Here is a 15,130-nt window from a genome sequence, read left to right on the forward strand (position 1 = left end):
AAAAAACCTGATGGCTTCAAAAAACTTAAGCTTCAGGGCTTCCCTGGTGGCGCAGTGGTTGAGAATCTGCCTGCTAATGCAGGGGACACGGGTTCGAGCCCTGGTCTGGGAAGATCCCACATGCCGCGGAGCAGCTGGGCCCGTGAGCCACAATTGCTGAGCCTGCGCGTCTGGAGCCTGTGCCCCGCGACGGGAGGGGCCGCGATAGAGAAAGGCCCGCGCACCGCGATGAAGAGCGGTCCCCGCACCGCGATGAAGAGTGGCCCCCGCTTGCCGCAACTGGAGAAAGCCCTCGCACGAACCGAAGACCCAACACAGCCAAAAATAAATAAATAAATAAATAAATAAATAAATAAATAAGAAAATCCTTTAAAAAAAAAAAAAAAAACTTAAGCTTCAGATGATGACGTGTCAGGGATTTCAACCCATCCCACCTGTGGATGGGGACCATCAACACCCATTGGACAAGGTGTCTCCTTCTACTTCCCACTCTCCACCTCTGCCACTGTGAACAACCCTGAGACCCCTCTCTCTGACAGATAGCAAGGAGATCTGGACCCACAGGCAGTGACAATGCCCATGCTCAGCTTAAAGCAGTTGCAGAAGACGGGTCATCAACTCTTGCCCCTTAAAAGATAATAAGGGTCCAGACTCCTTGAGGGAGGCATGTTAAAGCAGGCAGCTAGCTAGATACGAGCAGAGAAATGGGGCACGGGCCACTTGGCAGGAAACCATACATCTTGTAAACAGCGGGCAGGGGTCCTTGGGCAAAGAAGAGAAGGAATCTCCAGATTGACAGGAAACCATACATTTTGGTTTTGGGCGTAATAAGTGTCCTGGAGGCACACAAAGAAAGGTGGGAAAAGGTGGGAATCTCTGGCATCTGAATGTAACCTTTTGCTCATTATGCTCTAATTAGCATAAAATGAGCCTTGCAGATAAAAATTCCCATCATGCCCTGATGCCCTGACACTTCTGATCAAGACTAAATAAGGACAAAAATCCCTTCTCCCCTCGGGAAGGCGGAGCTGGGATGAAAATCAGGGAATATGGTCCCCAAACCCCTCCCTCCCCAATGAATAGTCCACCCCTTCATTTCTACACCCCACATAACCTGCCTGCCAAGAAAACTCGGGGCAGCTACTCACCTGAGTCTGCCTGCTTTCCCCTTGAGAGTGTACTGTCGTTCCAATAAATTCTCAGTTTGCTTTCTTGACCTCCCTGTTTCCTCTCTGGATTCTTTCTGCAAAGAGACAAGAACCTACTCTCCAAAAGAAGTCAAGGCATCTGGTGTGCCCAGTGATTCCAAGTGTGAACTCACACCTCAAGTGACAGCAAAGCATCCCTGAAGTCAGGAAAATCTGGATAAAGGAGACTTTAGACTTACCAAAGGCAAGTTTGTGTGCCCAACTCATAGTGAGGCCAAACAAACCTAAACGTCGGGGGCTTAGAGCAAAGAAAGGCTTATTTCAGGGCCAAGCAAGATGAACGGGTGGCTTGTGCTCAAAAACCCCAAACTCCCGAAGGTTTGGGGGGAGGAGTTTTTAATAGGTGAAATTTGGGTGAGGGTTGCAGGGTGTGTGACTTTCCCCTGATTGGTTGGTGGTGAGGTAACAGAGTGGGGCTCCAGGAACCTTGGGCTCAGCCTGAAGTTACCCTCCTCCACCTGGGGGTGGGGGGTGGGGGTCCTTAGTTCCTGCAGAAGAACTCAGAGATATATTGTTATGTATGTTCCTTGAGGAGAAACTAGCACCCTGCTTTAATTGCTGCACTGTATTTTGATTATTCTTCCTTTCTTTCTGCGTTCCCTTACTTCCCCGATTAGGAACTGTTTGAACCTACCTTTTGGAACTCAGGGAAAGTCTGGGAAGCTGAAGCCTTTCCTGCACATAAGAAATAGGGAAACAGAAAGGCTTTTGTGCCCAGGAGGGCCCCACGGGCCCTGCTTGGTTTCACTAGGATCAGTTCAATTTCTCTGGTCAAAGCTGATGTACCCTTTCTGATTTTCATTCATGGCCAAGTGCAGTCCCCGTTTTAACAATTACACTGTAAGTGGGCATCAGTCCTGAATTTTCCTCCTTTAAGAAATATAAAAATGGGATCCCTTTAAACATAGGGATTGTAATCATCCTGGGCTCTGGCCTAGATTACAGATACCTCCAAAGTAGTTGCCACGATTAATCACCATATAAATGTATCATCATCACAATCATTACCGCTAAACTACTGAGACACAGTGCAAAGATCTCTGTAGGAATTCTTTCATTTAAATTTAATTGTGACAGTATATGGAGAAGCTGATGGGAAAACAAGCTTAGAGAACACTCACTAAATGCAAGAGACTGGATTTAAACTAAGGCCTGTATAAAACCCAGGTCTGGATTTTGGGGGTTTCTGCTTCATTGTATCTGTATACCTTGCAGTGTACGCCAAAGGCTAAGTCTAGAACTGAAAAAAAAAATTACAGAACTGACCCAGTTAGCATATTTTAGAAAATACTGCTAGTAAATTGGCTGTTTTCTTTTCTCTTCCACTGCCTTAATGCTTTTATTGTGTTTAGGTAAAAAAATGCTTTCTAACACGTAGTTAAAATTTGATAAGACCTATTATGAAAACACTAGACTTAGTGACTGTCATAAACCCTTTTATTGACAACATGCATTAACTGGAATCATCATCTTCTGGGGAATAATTGGAAAGTCTCTGGTTGCATCTGTCCAGCTGTGTATTCTTTGAATGCCACTTGAATTTCCTTTTTCTTTTTTTAATGAAAAAAAAAAATGATGTTTTGTGGCTCATAAAGAGTTGAAGAGCCACAAATAGAGACAGCTTGGATGTATAAACATAACACTTCATTTAAAGGAAACATTCAATAGAAATATTTAGTTGGTGTTAAGTAGTTTATCAAAGCAGTGCCAAGACATTTCCAAGAGAATGTCTTTTTGAGTTGTGAGATTACAATCAGCATCTGGAAATAATACACTTCTGTGACCTGCTCCCTTTTTTCTTGTGTTTCAAAATTTGGGAGGAAATTCCAACCCCTGAGTGTTTAAAAGTGCCTCATCTTTCACTCTCTCTCTTACAAAAGCAAAAGTTGTATGTATCAAGTATCAAAACTATGGAGAGATTTCCCTAAAAAAAAAAGGAATTTTCATATGCCAAGCCCAAGTTTTGTAGCCAAATAGAGCTGAAATGGAATCTACCACTCTGTTTGCTAATCACTTGTTATGTCACCTGGGACAAGTGATCTCCCTGCAAACTAATTAGGATAGTACATAGGTAGATGTTATGCTTAATATGTGTAAGGTATGTTATATACAGACCTACATGTATTATGTATGTATGTGTGTATATATACATATATCACATTACATATAAATTTGAGTTGTGCATATATAAGTCAGGGACCTTGTTACAAACCTCCGTTTTCTACATTAAAACCAACTATTTCAAATGAACTTCCCTATTTTGAATAAATGAATTCATGTCAAGAAAAAAAAATAATTGCTATCAGTTTAACTCCTATTCCCTCCAGGAATACTGGCATTTTTAAAAAATGACAAAAATTAAAACACTGATACTTAGGAATGCCACTGAGGAAGATTTTGGGCAAATCCTGGTAAGCAAATGTATATTTTGCTCTTGCCAAAATGAAATCTATTTCCCAAGTCCAGTTGCAGAAGGCAATAAAGAGGCCAGAGGTAACTGCAATAGCTATTCCCTTAGACTCCTTAACAGTTGGGGGATGGTGGGTTTGGATGACAGGAGATTGAGTGGAGATGAATAAAAATGAAATATGCAGATATTTACCAAATACACAATCATGATATGTCCTAAATGATTATGCCCCAAGGCTGGAAATATAATATTTGAGTTGATTTAGTTCTCTTCTCTACCTGCACTATTTCATAATAGGGTTGCTCCACAATTCTCTATAACTTACAATATAAAACAGTATCACACGCAATCTTTGACTTTTTTAATGCTTACAGCAGTTCTGTGAAGATTATTATTGCATCTTCATTTAAATCATAATGGAGAAAATAAAAAGAGAATGAAAGGAAAAACAAAGGAAGGGGATGGGAAAAGAAAATCGTATCTGTTAAGAGCCTACTCACAGAGTACCCTAGATGTGTTAAGATCATAGCTCATTTACTGCACACACTAACTCCATGGGGTAGGATTTCTTCCCCTCTTCTTTTTTTTTCATAAATGAAAAAAGTGAAGCTCAGAGAGTTTAGACAGCCTGTCCAATGTCACATGCAGAAAGATGGTCTATGTTCACTTCATACTGGAATTTAAATCAGCCCTTAATTGCCTTCAAAATTAACATATCTAATGCCTTAAACATAGACACATGGCCGACTTTGAGTTTGTGCTCTTGCCAGGACATCAAACGTATTTACTGTATGATACCTCCACATGAGCAGTCACCAAGCAAATGGCCCTTGCTTAAATGAACCTCCTCATAAACCTTAAAATCCTTTGCTTCAGAATTCTGCTCTCCTCACTTCCAGCTCCTAGTGTTACAGGCAGGGGGACCCTTTACAGGGCCCGAGAGTGGGCTCTTGTCTAACACTCAGAGATGAATTGTCCAAGAAGACACACATGCTGGCAAAGCAAGAGACTTTATTGGGAAGGGGTGCCCAGCTGGAGAGCAGCAGGGTAAGAGACCCCAGGAGACCTGTTCTGCCACCTAGCTCACAGTCTCGGGTTTTATGGTAATGGGGTTAGTTTCTGTGTTGTCTCCGGCCAATCATTCTGACTCAGGGTCCTTCCTGGTGGCAAGCACGTCATTCAGCCAAGACAGATTCCAGCCAGGAGGATTCTGGGAGCGCACATGGACGGGCGTCTCCTGTCTCCTTTTGACCTTTCCCAAATTCTTCCAGTTGGTGGTGGCTTGTTAGTTCCATGTTCCTTACCAGGACCTCCTGTTGTTAAGAGAACTCGATAGTGGTTACTATCGGGCCTGGCCAGGGTGGGCAGTTTCAGTCAGTGGTTCCCCTAACACTAGGACAATGTGACATTATAAAACAAAGAAGAATTTTCTGGGATCTCTTTAAGTTTTGCATTATTATTATTACTTTATTATTATTACTTTTTAATTTTACAATTTAGATGTCATTTTATCCTTGCATTTCTGAAGAGGAACAAAATGCTTGACTTGATTTAAACTTTAGTTCCATCAATAAAGTCCCTGGATGATGAATTTTGTGAATTTTGAGTCTAAAGGGACATTTTGCCTTCTGGACACAGTGAAATTAATGCCTACCCTTTGGAAATAGAGGATATAACATATTTAACATAATTATTCAATACTTTTATTTCAATAATGTGAATGTTCACATGGTAAAAATCTCTTTTTTGAAGCTACGAGAAGCATACAAAAAGAAAAAAAGTGTTTAGTCCACTTCAGTTCAGACAGCTTGGGAATTGATTTTTAATGAAATATATAAGACAAAAAGGAATACACATTCTATTTGGATTTGTTCTCTACTTCTCTCCTCCAAAGACACCTTTCAATGCTTGTTCACAAACAGCTGCCAGAACCTGTCTTCAGAGATGATAAAGGAAAAATAATGACAATAAAATGTATCTATTGCATCTCTGGGGACGCACATTTTTAATTTCTTTTAACTTGCTTAATTTGACAGTTGGAACTTTTGTCGCGTTTGGTCCCCAGAACTCAGTGGTATACATCGCTCAGTGAGCTTAATTTTATTACAGATATTACCTAAATGCTTTTTAATCATCCAAGATCATGATGAGCACCAGAGAGGCAATGTTATTTAGCAGAGACACTTAACAGTGAATTAAATGAAGATAGCACTGATTAATAAAGTGGTTTGAGGTTCCTGCTGCAGTCTCATTCTGTTTACATGTCATTTTTGAGATGAGACGGCCATGGCTCGAATCTTGAGACTCAAGCCTTCTTTGATTATGCAGTAAAGTGGCATCTTTGGTAACTTATTATCACAATATGTGTGATAATTCCCATAGTGCCTGAGATTGAGTTCAATTTGGTATTAATGTCACACGAAAGGAAATGGTGGTAAACAATGCCAGGATGGAAATTTCTTTTTCACATTACGGAGAATCTCTAATTTCAGGCTAGGAAGTAGGCTTACTTTGGAAACGAGAGGTCATATTGAAAGGACTTTGATCAAATCATCAGTCTTTTCAAATTTTCACATGGAAATCTGTCAACAAAGCCACCTTGGATGTACCAGTTTCTTAGTTGCCAATGGAAGATATTCATGCTTGAAAAATATTTGTCTACATTCCAATACTCACTACTACCAATTAAAGTATGACTGGAATACATATGTAAATATGTTAGAAAATGATTTAAAAGTGAAAAAAATGCAATCCTTGTAGGCAAAACTAAGTCCAAACATAAGGAAAGCATAAGACATTTTTGTTTGGCTCTTATATATAACTTACTATCTTAGTGAGTATACAATTTAAACAAACTGAGAGTAAAAGAAAGATAACTAAAGTTATTTTTTTATTTGTTTGTATTAGTTTTGGTTAAAATCATGCTTACCAAAAGCATTGTATATGACAAAAATGCATTTATTCATGTTTTCCTCTGTCAATAAAAGGAAAGTCCCATTTCATGATTTCCTAATTTTGTCTTTTGGGTAAACTCTAAATACTAAAACTTGAATCGAAAGAGGAAAAAGATGAGGCAAGCAGAGCTTGTGAGTAAATAACTTGTGAATATGGGACTTTGAGTAAGACGTGCATTCTGCAGCCATCAATTCAGTGAATAACAAATAAACATAGCATTTTTTTCATACTGTTTAGATTCTTTCTGGCCTTCTTGTTAGTCAATATCAATCTTGAAATGGTTGAGGGAAAAAATGAATATACAATATAAGGACAAGGACAGCCTCATTCCTTGGACATCCATAAAAATAAAGAGTTTCACCAAAATAACAACTATCAAAGTGATTCTACTATTTTTGTCATGGATACAACACTCATATTATGCTAAAAGCTCTTTTATTTGAATAATCAGGCTGTTTTCATAACCTCAAATGCAAACCTTAATTAGTACCTATCACTCTATATTAAGATTTTCTATACTCTTCGCTATTTCCTCTCCTAGGATGTAAACTACATGAAAGTAGGAACTGGGTCTATCATTCAAATAATTTCAAGTCAGAGAAAAGCTAGGGATGAACCTTGGTTGTTATAAATTTTATTGTTATGGTTGTTTTTGTCAGTGTTTTTCTTCTGACTACGAACCAGCATACGATCAGTGCCAGATAATTTCGGGGAAAGAGTTCAAGAAAAAAATCAGGTAATTTCACTAACTAGAAATAATCTTTGCTAGTATTTGGGGTATTCTTTCTAGATATATATTTGTCCCTATTTCTCCCTTTTCAACTGTGATCGCACAGGGCTAATTTCATAAATAGTTTTATCAGCACCCATCTAAATTATTAATTACAATTTTCTCCTCCATATTACTAAATCTTTATTTCTCAGCTCTGTCCTTTCTAACACATTTAAATATATAAATTAACTCCAACCTTTAAAATGCAGTCTATTTCAACATTCTCATCCTTTACTCTTTCTCTGGGATCCATTAATCATTTACAACTAGCCGGGACCACACATTACTAAAATAATTACAATATTACCAACAATAAACTATAATGCTAATCAAACGGCTATATGCTTTAGTCCTCATCTGTTTTCTTGCATTTGGAAACACTCTTCTTTGGTATCACAATGTCCTGTTTTTCCTCTTAAAACTCTTGATAGCCCAGCACCTCTGCTGTTTCATCTTCTACTTGCCACCAAATGTTGACACTTGTCAGGCTTGATCCTGGTTTCTATATTAATATTTCTGCCCCAGGCAATCTCATCCATTCCATTAGCTTTAATTACCATCCATGTCCAAGGGGCACACAAACATCAATAATCCAGATTTCTTCATAAAGTTCCAAATCCATAATCTTACTCCCTACATCTTTACTTAAATGTTGGAAAAGCCCCTGAAAACTCTGATTTCGATTCCAACATATAAAGAACTAGAAAGTCTTCACTACTATCTTTATGACATGTAAAGTTGAACAAACTGAAAATCACTAACAATTATTGGAACCATGAGAAAACTGAAGTTTCAGGGCAAACTGCCACCCCAAAAATCTGGAAGGCTAGGCAAATCCAGAGAGTCATAATGGAGCCCTGTTTATCTGGAGAGAAGCTGCTGGAACCAGAAACTAACATGAACACTTTAAAAACATTTTTGGCAAATTATTGGAGATTGCACTTGGACCACCTGAAGAGTAATAAGCTCCTGGGTGAAACCAATACTTTCGTCGATTTCCCTTTCAGAAATCCCATCAGGTTATGACATTCTGGAAAAGGCAAAAATACAGAGATTATAAAATGTCACTGGTTTCTATGGCTTTGGGTGGAAGAGAGGATTGAATAAATGAAATACAGGGGATTTTGTAGGGTCATGAAAATATTCTATATACTATTGTAGTGGTAGATCCATGACACTATGCATTTTTTCAAAACTCATAGAACTTTAGAGCATGAACAGTGAACTTTGAAGTAAGCAGTGGGAACATGCTGTATAGCACAGGGAGCTCAGCTCGGTGCTCTGTGATGACCTAGATGGGTGGGATAGGGAATTGGGATGGAGGTCCAACAGGGAGGGGATACATGTGTACATATAGCTGATTCACTTTGTTGTTCAGCAGAAACTAACACAACATTGTAAAGCAACTATACCCCAACTAACACACACACACACAAATAAATAAATAAAAATTTAAAATATATATCTCTAGGAGGTAGGAGGACTCCAGGACAGAATGCAGATTTTGACAAAACATTCTAACAATATTACAGATATTTAAAACAATCTCACTGAAAGGGTGGTGGAAAAGGTGCTCATCTAAGTAATTAGAGATGAATGGAGTCTGTAGGCCTAAAAGCAAATAAAACTATATGTAACTACTTAACTGGGTTGGTGAAGGCATTTGTCTTGAAGGTAGAGGCCAATAACTCTGGTACCACTCTACCTGTACACTGGAATTGAGCAGTTAGATAAATGGGCTGGATGGAGGGAGATAGGCTTCTCACTGCTGGAATTGAAGCTTAAAGATAAGCAAGGGGAAGAGGATAGAATGATACACATGGTAATGGATTAGCATTAGAAATATCATATGAACTCATTTTTTTTCAGCACAACACCTACATTTTAATTTTTTTTAATATTTTAGAACAACGTCCATTTTTGTTGAGGGTAAGTTGTCTTTTTTTTTCATCAATTTATTTTTGTAAAATTGATGTTTAGTTGATTTACAATGTTGTGTTGGTTTCAGGTGTACAGCAAAGTGATTCAGGTATATATATATATATATATATATACGCATATATATATTCTTTTTCAGATTCTTTTTCCTTATATGTTATTACAAAATACTGAGTATAGTTCCCTGTGCTATATAGTAGGCTCTTGCTGGTTATCTATTTTATGTATAGTAGTGTGTGTATGTTCATCCCAAACTCCTAATTTATCCCTCCTCACCTCTTTCCCTTTCGGTAACCATAAGTTTGTTTTGTATTTTTTCATCTTTAATTTTTAATTCATTTAAATTTATTTTCACTTTTAATTTTTCATAATGTAAATATATATAACATATATATATATATATGTAAATAGACATGATCACATAGATGAAGTAGAACACACAAACACATATTTCTTTGTTCTGTTAGCTGTGAGGACCTAGAATCAATGATACCTCAGTTGCAATAAGCACTCCTAGCACCCAGATCTTGGTTTCTCACACCCTTCTCTAATGATAAGAACCAAGGCTCCTTGGGGAAATGCCTGATTCTAGGACTGAGGCAGGAAATGTGTAAGATGATCATGGAGCATCTCAAAGTACCTGGCAGAAAGTAAACCAGTGGTGGAAGAAAAAAAAAAAAAGGCTATGTTGATGGGAGTATGTCAAAGTCCATAGGAGTTGGAACCAAGGCCAAAGCTGGAACAACTTGAACAATATAATAAATAATGTTTTATTGTGTTATAACCCAAAGTATACAATAAATACATGAGTACATACTGATATAAATGATTAAATGAATAAATGGAGGAGAAGAGACATAACCCTCAGTCTCTGAGTATGCGCTGTACATAGTGATTTCCTCCCAAAGTACAGTTAAAAGGGAGAAAACCAGTGTTTTACAGGACCTGACAAATACTCCCTCAGTCAGGTGATAAAGGTCAGCAACAACAGTCATAAATCATGTAGATGATACCCTTGACATGATGTGATGAAAATGGCACTTTATCCTGCGAGCTTCCTTCCCCAAACCCATAATTCCAGTCTAATCATGAGAAAAACATCAAACAAATCCCAATTCAGGTTCATCCTACAAAACACCTGACAAGCATGCCTTAAAACTGTCAAGCTCATCAAAAACAAGGAAAGTTTAAGAAACTGTTTCAGCCAAGATGAGCTTAAGGAGACATGACAACTAAATGTTAACATGGTATCCAGGATGGGAAAAAAAAAGGACTTAAGATAAAAATTAACAAAATCTGAATAAACTCTGGACTTAAGTCAATAGTAGTGTATCAATACTGATTCATTAATTCTAACTAACATCTTACCCTTTTAAGTTGTTAATAAATAGGAGAAACTGGGTGTGGTGTATATTTGAATGCTCTATAATATCTTTGCAATTTTCTTATAAATCTAAAACTGTTCTAAGACAGGAAGTGTATATTGAAAAGTCTCTGACATTTTTATGACAATATTATGCTTTCCTTTGTCAAACCTAGGATTGACTTTTTCTACAGCCCCTTCCCCAAACCTCATTAACTCTATTATCTTAATAGGCCATACTGTATATAACATAAGTGGCCTTTTTTTTTTTCTAAGTCATGTTAGCAATATATTGAAAACATTTCAACATGCCAATAAATATTCCTTTGCACACAAGATTAGCAATCTAATAATATACATATACCATATTTTATATAACCAATTCTCTGCTATTCAAAATGCAGGGATTTTATTCAAATTGTCACTATCTTAAGAAAGTGTATTTGTGATTTTATTTTATTTATTTTGGCTGCGTTGGGTCTTTGTTGCTGTTGGTGAGCTTTCTCTAGTTGCAGCAAGCGGGGGATACTCTTCATTGTGGTGCTCAAGCTTCTCATAACAGTGGCTTCTCTTGTTGCAGAGCATGGGCTCTAGGCGTGTGGGCTTCAGTAGTTGTGGCATGCAGGCTCAGTAGCTGTGGCTCATGGGCTCTGGAGTGCAGGCTCAGTGGTTGTGGCACATTGACTTAGTTACTCCACGGCATGTGGGATCTTCCCGGACCAGGGCTAGAATCCATGTCCCCTGCATTGTCAGGCAGATTCTTAACCACTGCCCCACCAGGGAAGTCCCTATTTATGATTTTAAATGTCCTTGTGCACACCTATGATTTTTCCTTACAATAAATATAAAAATATAATTACTATGTCAGAGTACACAATTCAGATTTTTGACTCATGTTTTCTAAATGCAACCAGTCAAATACAACATTTAGAATTCTGATATCATCCTTGCATTATGAGAGTGTTTCACTTTATTTTTATTTATATAATTATCAATGAGTTTGAAAATGATTCAAATACGTTTATCAGACACACACTACTCTTTTATGAATGAATTGCTTACATTTTCTGTAAAGGTTTTCAGAGGTCTTCCTTTTCCTACTACTTCTTAAGAGTTGTTTATGTTACAAAGTTCTTATTTTGGTTATAAAAATACTTTTTAGAAAGCTGCTCTTGTGACACTGGTTCTACCCCAGGCTAGACTGAATTGAGAAAAACAGGCTTTTACATAATAAAATTAATATTCTAGGATTAATTTTGTATTTGATGGGTGGTCAAAATAACAGGCATAGTTTATGGCTCTTGTTATTTTGTTGCTTTCATGAGTCATTTACCTTTCAGAGCAGATTTCAACTGTCTCATGTCAACTGGTCTGATACGTAGCCCTCAGCCATAACAATCAGAGAAAATGTCATTTATGCTGAGCTGTCAGGATAAATAAAGAAACACTAAGCAAATACTATCATAAGGGTTGTTAACTGTCCAGATATGATGAGCATAACAATTTTTGTTTATTTTCATTTTCAGAATAATTTTTATTAGAAAACATTCAACAGGAGAGACCTTCAAGATGGCGGAGGAGTAAGACATGAAGATCACCTTCCTCCCCACAAATACATCAGAAAAACATATGCATGTGGAACAACTCCTACAGAACACCTACTGAACACTGGCAGAAGATCTCAGACTTCCCAAAAGGCAAGAAACTCCCCACATACCTGGCTGTGGGGCTGACAGGGTCTTGGTGCTCTGGCCGGGTGTCAGGCCTGAGCCTCTGAGGTGGGAGAGCCTAGTTCAGGATATTGGATCACCAGAGAACTCCCGGCTCCATGTAATATTAAATGGCAAAAGATCTCCTAGAGATCTCCATCTCAATGCTAAGACCCAGCTCCACTCAACAACCAGCAAGCTACAATGCTGGACACCCTATGCCAAACAACTAGCAAGACAGGAGCACAACCCCACCCATTAGCAGAGAGGCTGCCTAAAATCATAATAAGGTAACAGACGCCCCAAAACACACAAATGGACGTGGTCATGCACACCAAAAAGACAAGATTCAGCCTCATCCACCAGAACACAGGCACGAGTCCCCTCCACCAGGAAGCCTACACAACCCACTGAGCCAACCTTAGCCACTGGGGTCAGACACCAAAAACAACAGGAAATACGAACCTGCAGCCTGCAAAAAGGAGAACCCAAACACAGTAAGTTAAGCAAAATGAGAAAACAGAGAAACACACAGCAGATGAAGGAGCAAGGCAAAAACCCACCAGACCTAACAAATGAAGAGGAAATAGGCAGTCTACCTGAAAAAGAATTCAGAGTAATGAGAGTAAAGATGATCCAAAATCTTGGAAATAGAATGGAGAAAATACAAGAAACGTTTGACAAGGACCTAGAAGAACTAAAGAGCACACAAACAATGATGAACAACACAATAAATGAAATTAAAAATTCTCTAGAAAGAATCAATAGCAGAATAACTGAGGCAGAAGAACGGATAAGTGACCTGGAAGATACAATAGTGGAAATAACTACTGCAGAGCAAAATAAAGAAAAAAGAATGAAAAGAATTGAAGACAGTCTCAGAGATCTCTGGGACAACATTAAACACACCAACATTTGAATTATAGGGGTCCCAGAAAAGAGGAGATAAGAAGGTGACTGAGAAAATATTTGAAGAGATTATAGTTGAAAACTTCCCTAATACGGGAAAGGAAATAGTCAGTCAAGTCCAGGAAGCACAGAGAGTCCCATACAGGATAAATCCAAGGAGAAACATGCCAAGACACATATTAATGAAACTACCAAAATTAAACACAAAGAAAAAATATTAAAAGCAGCAAGGAAAAAACAACAAATAACATACAAGGGAATCCCAATAAGATTCACAACTGATCTTTCAGCAGAAACTCTGCAAGCCAGAAAGGAGTGGCAGGACATATTTAAAGTAATGAAAGGGTAAAACTTACAACAAAGATTACTCTACCCAGCAAGGATCTCATTCAGATTCAACAGAGAAATTAAAACCTTTACAGACAAGCAAAAGATAAGAGAATTCAGTACCACAAAAGCAGCTTTACAACAAGTGCTAAAGGAACTTCTCTAGACAGGAGACACAGGAGAAGGAAAAGGCCTACAATAACAAACCCAAAACAAATAAGAAAATGATAATAGGAGCATATATATCAATAATTACCTATAATGTAAATGGATTAAATACTCCCACCAAAAGACACAGACTGACTGAATGGATACAAAAACAAGACCCATATATATGCTGTCTACAAGAGACCCACTTCAGACCTAGGGACACATACAGACTGAAAGTGAGGGGATGGAAAAAGATATTCCATGCAAATGGAAATCAAAAGAAAGCTGGAGTAGCAATTCTCAGATCAGACAAAATAGACTTTAAAACAAAGACTATTACAAGAGACAAAGAAGGACACTACATAATGATCAAGGGATCAATCCAAGAAGAAGATATAACAATTGTAAATATATATGCACCCAACATAGGAGGACCTCAATACATAAGGCAAATACTAACAGCCATAAAAGGGGAAATCGACAGTAACACAATCATAGTAGGGGACATTAACACTCCACTTTCACCAATGGACAGATCATCCAAAATGAAAATAAATAAGGAAACACAAGCTTTAAATGATACATTTAGCAAGATGGACTTAATTGCCATTCATAGGACATTCCATCCAAAAACAACACAATACACTTTCTTCTCAAGTGCTCATGTAACATTCTCCAAGATAGATCATACCCTGGGTCACAAATCAAGCCTTGGTAAATTTAAGAAAATTGAAATCATATCAAGTATCTTTTCCAACCATAATGCTGTAAGACTAGATATCAATTAAGGAGAAATCTGTAAAAAATTCCAACACATGGAGGGTAAACAATACACTACTAAATAACCAAGAGATCACTGAAGAAAACAAAGTGGAAATCAAAAATACCTAGAAGCAAATGACAATGAAAACATGACGACCCAAAACCTATGGGATGCAGCAAAAGCAGTTCTAAGAGGGAAGTTTATAGTAATAAAATCGTACCTCAAGAAACAAGAAACAACTCAAATGAACTACCTAACCTTACACCTAAAGCAATTAGAGAAAGAAAAACAAAAAAACCTCAAAGTTAGCAGAAGAAAAGAAATCATAAAGATCAAATCAGAAATAAATGAAAAAGAAATGAAGAAAACAATAGCAAAGATCAATAAAACTAAAAGCTGGTTATTTGAGAAGATAAACAAAATTAATTATCCATTAGCCAGACTCATCCGGAAAAAAAGGGAGAAGACTCAAATCAATAGAATTAGAAATGAAAAAGGAAAAGTAACAACTGGCACTGCAGAAATACAAAGGATTATGAGATTACTACAATCAACTATATGCCAATAAAATGGACAACCTGGAAGAAATGGACAAATTCTTAGAAAAGCACAACCTTCTGAGACTG

The sequence above is a fragment of the Balaenoptera acutorostrata genome, chromosome 8 (genome assembly GCF_949987535.1).
Source record: "Balaenoptera acutorostrata chromosome 8, mBalAcu1.1, whole genome shotgun sequence".
NCBI classification, from domain to species: domain Eukaryota; kingdom Metazoa; phylum Chordata; class Mammalia; order Artiodactyla; family Balaenopteridae; genus Balaenoptera; species Balaenoptera acutorostrata.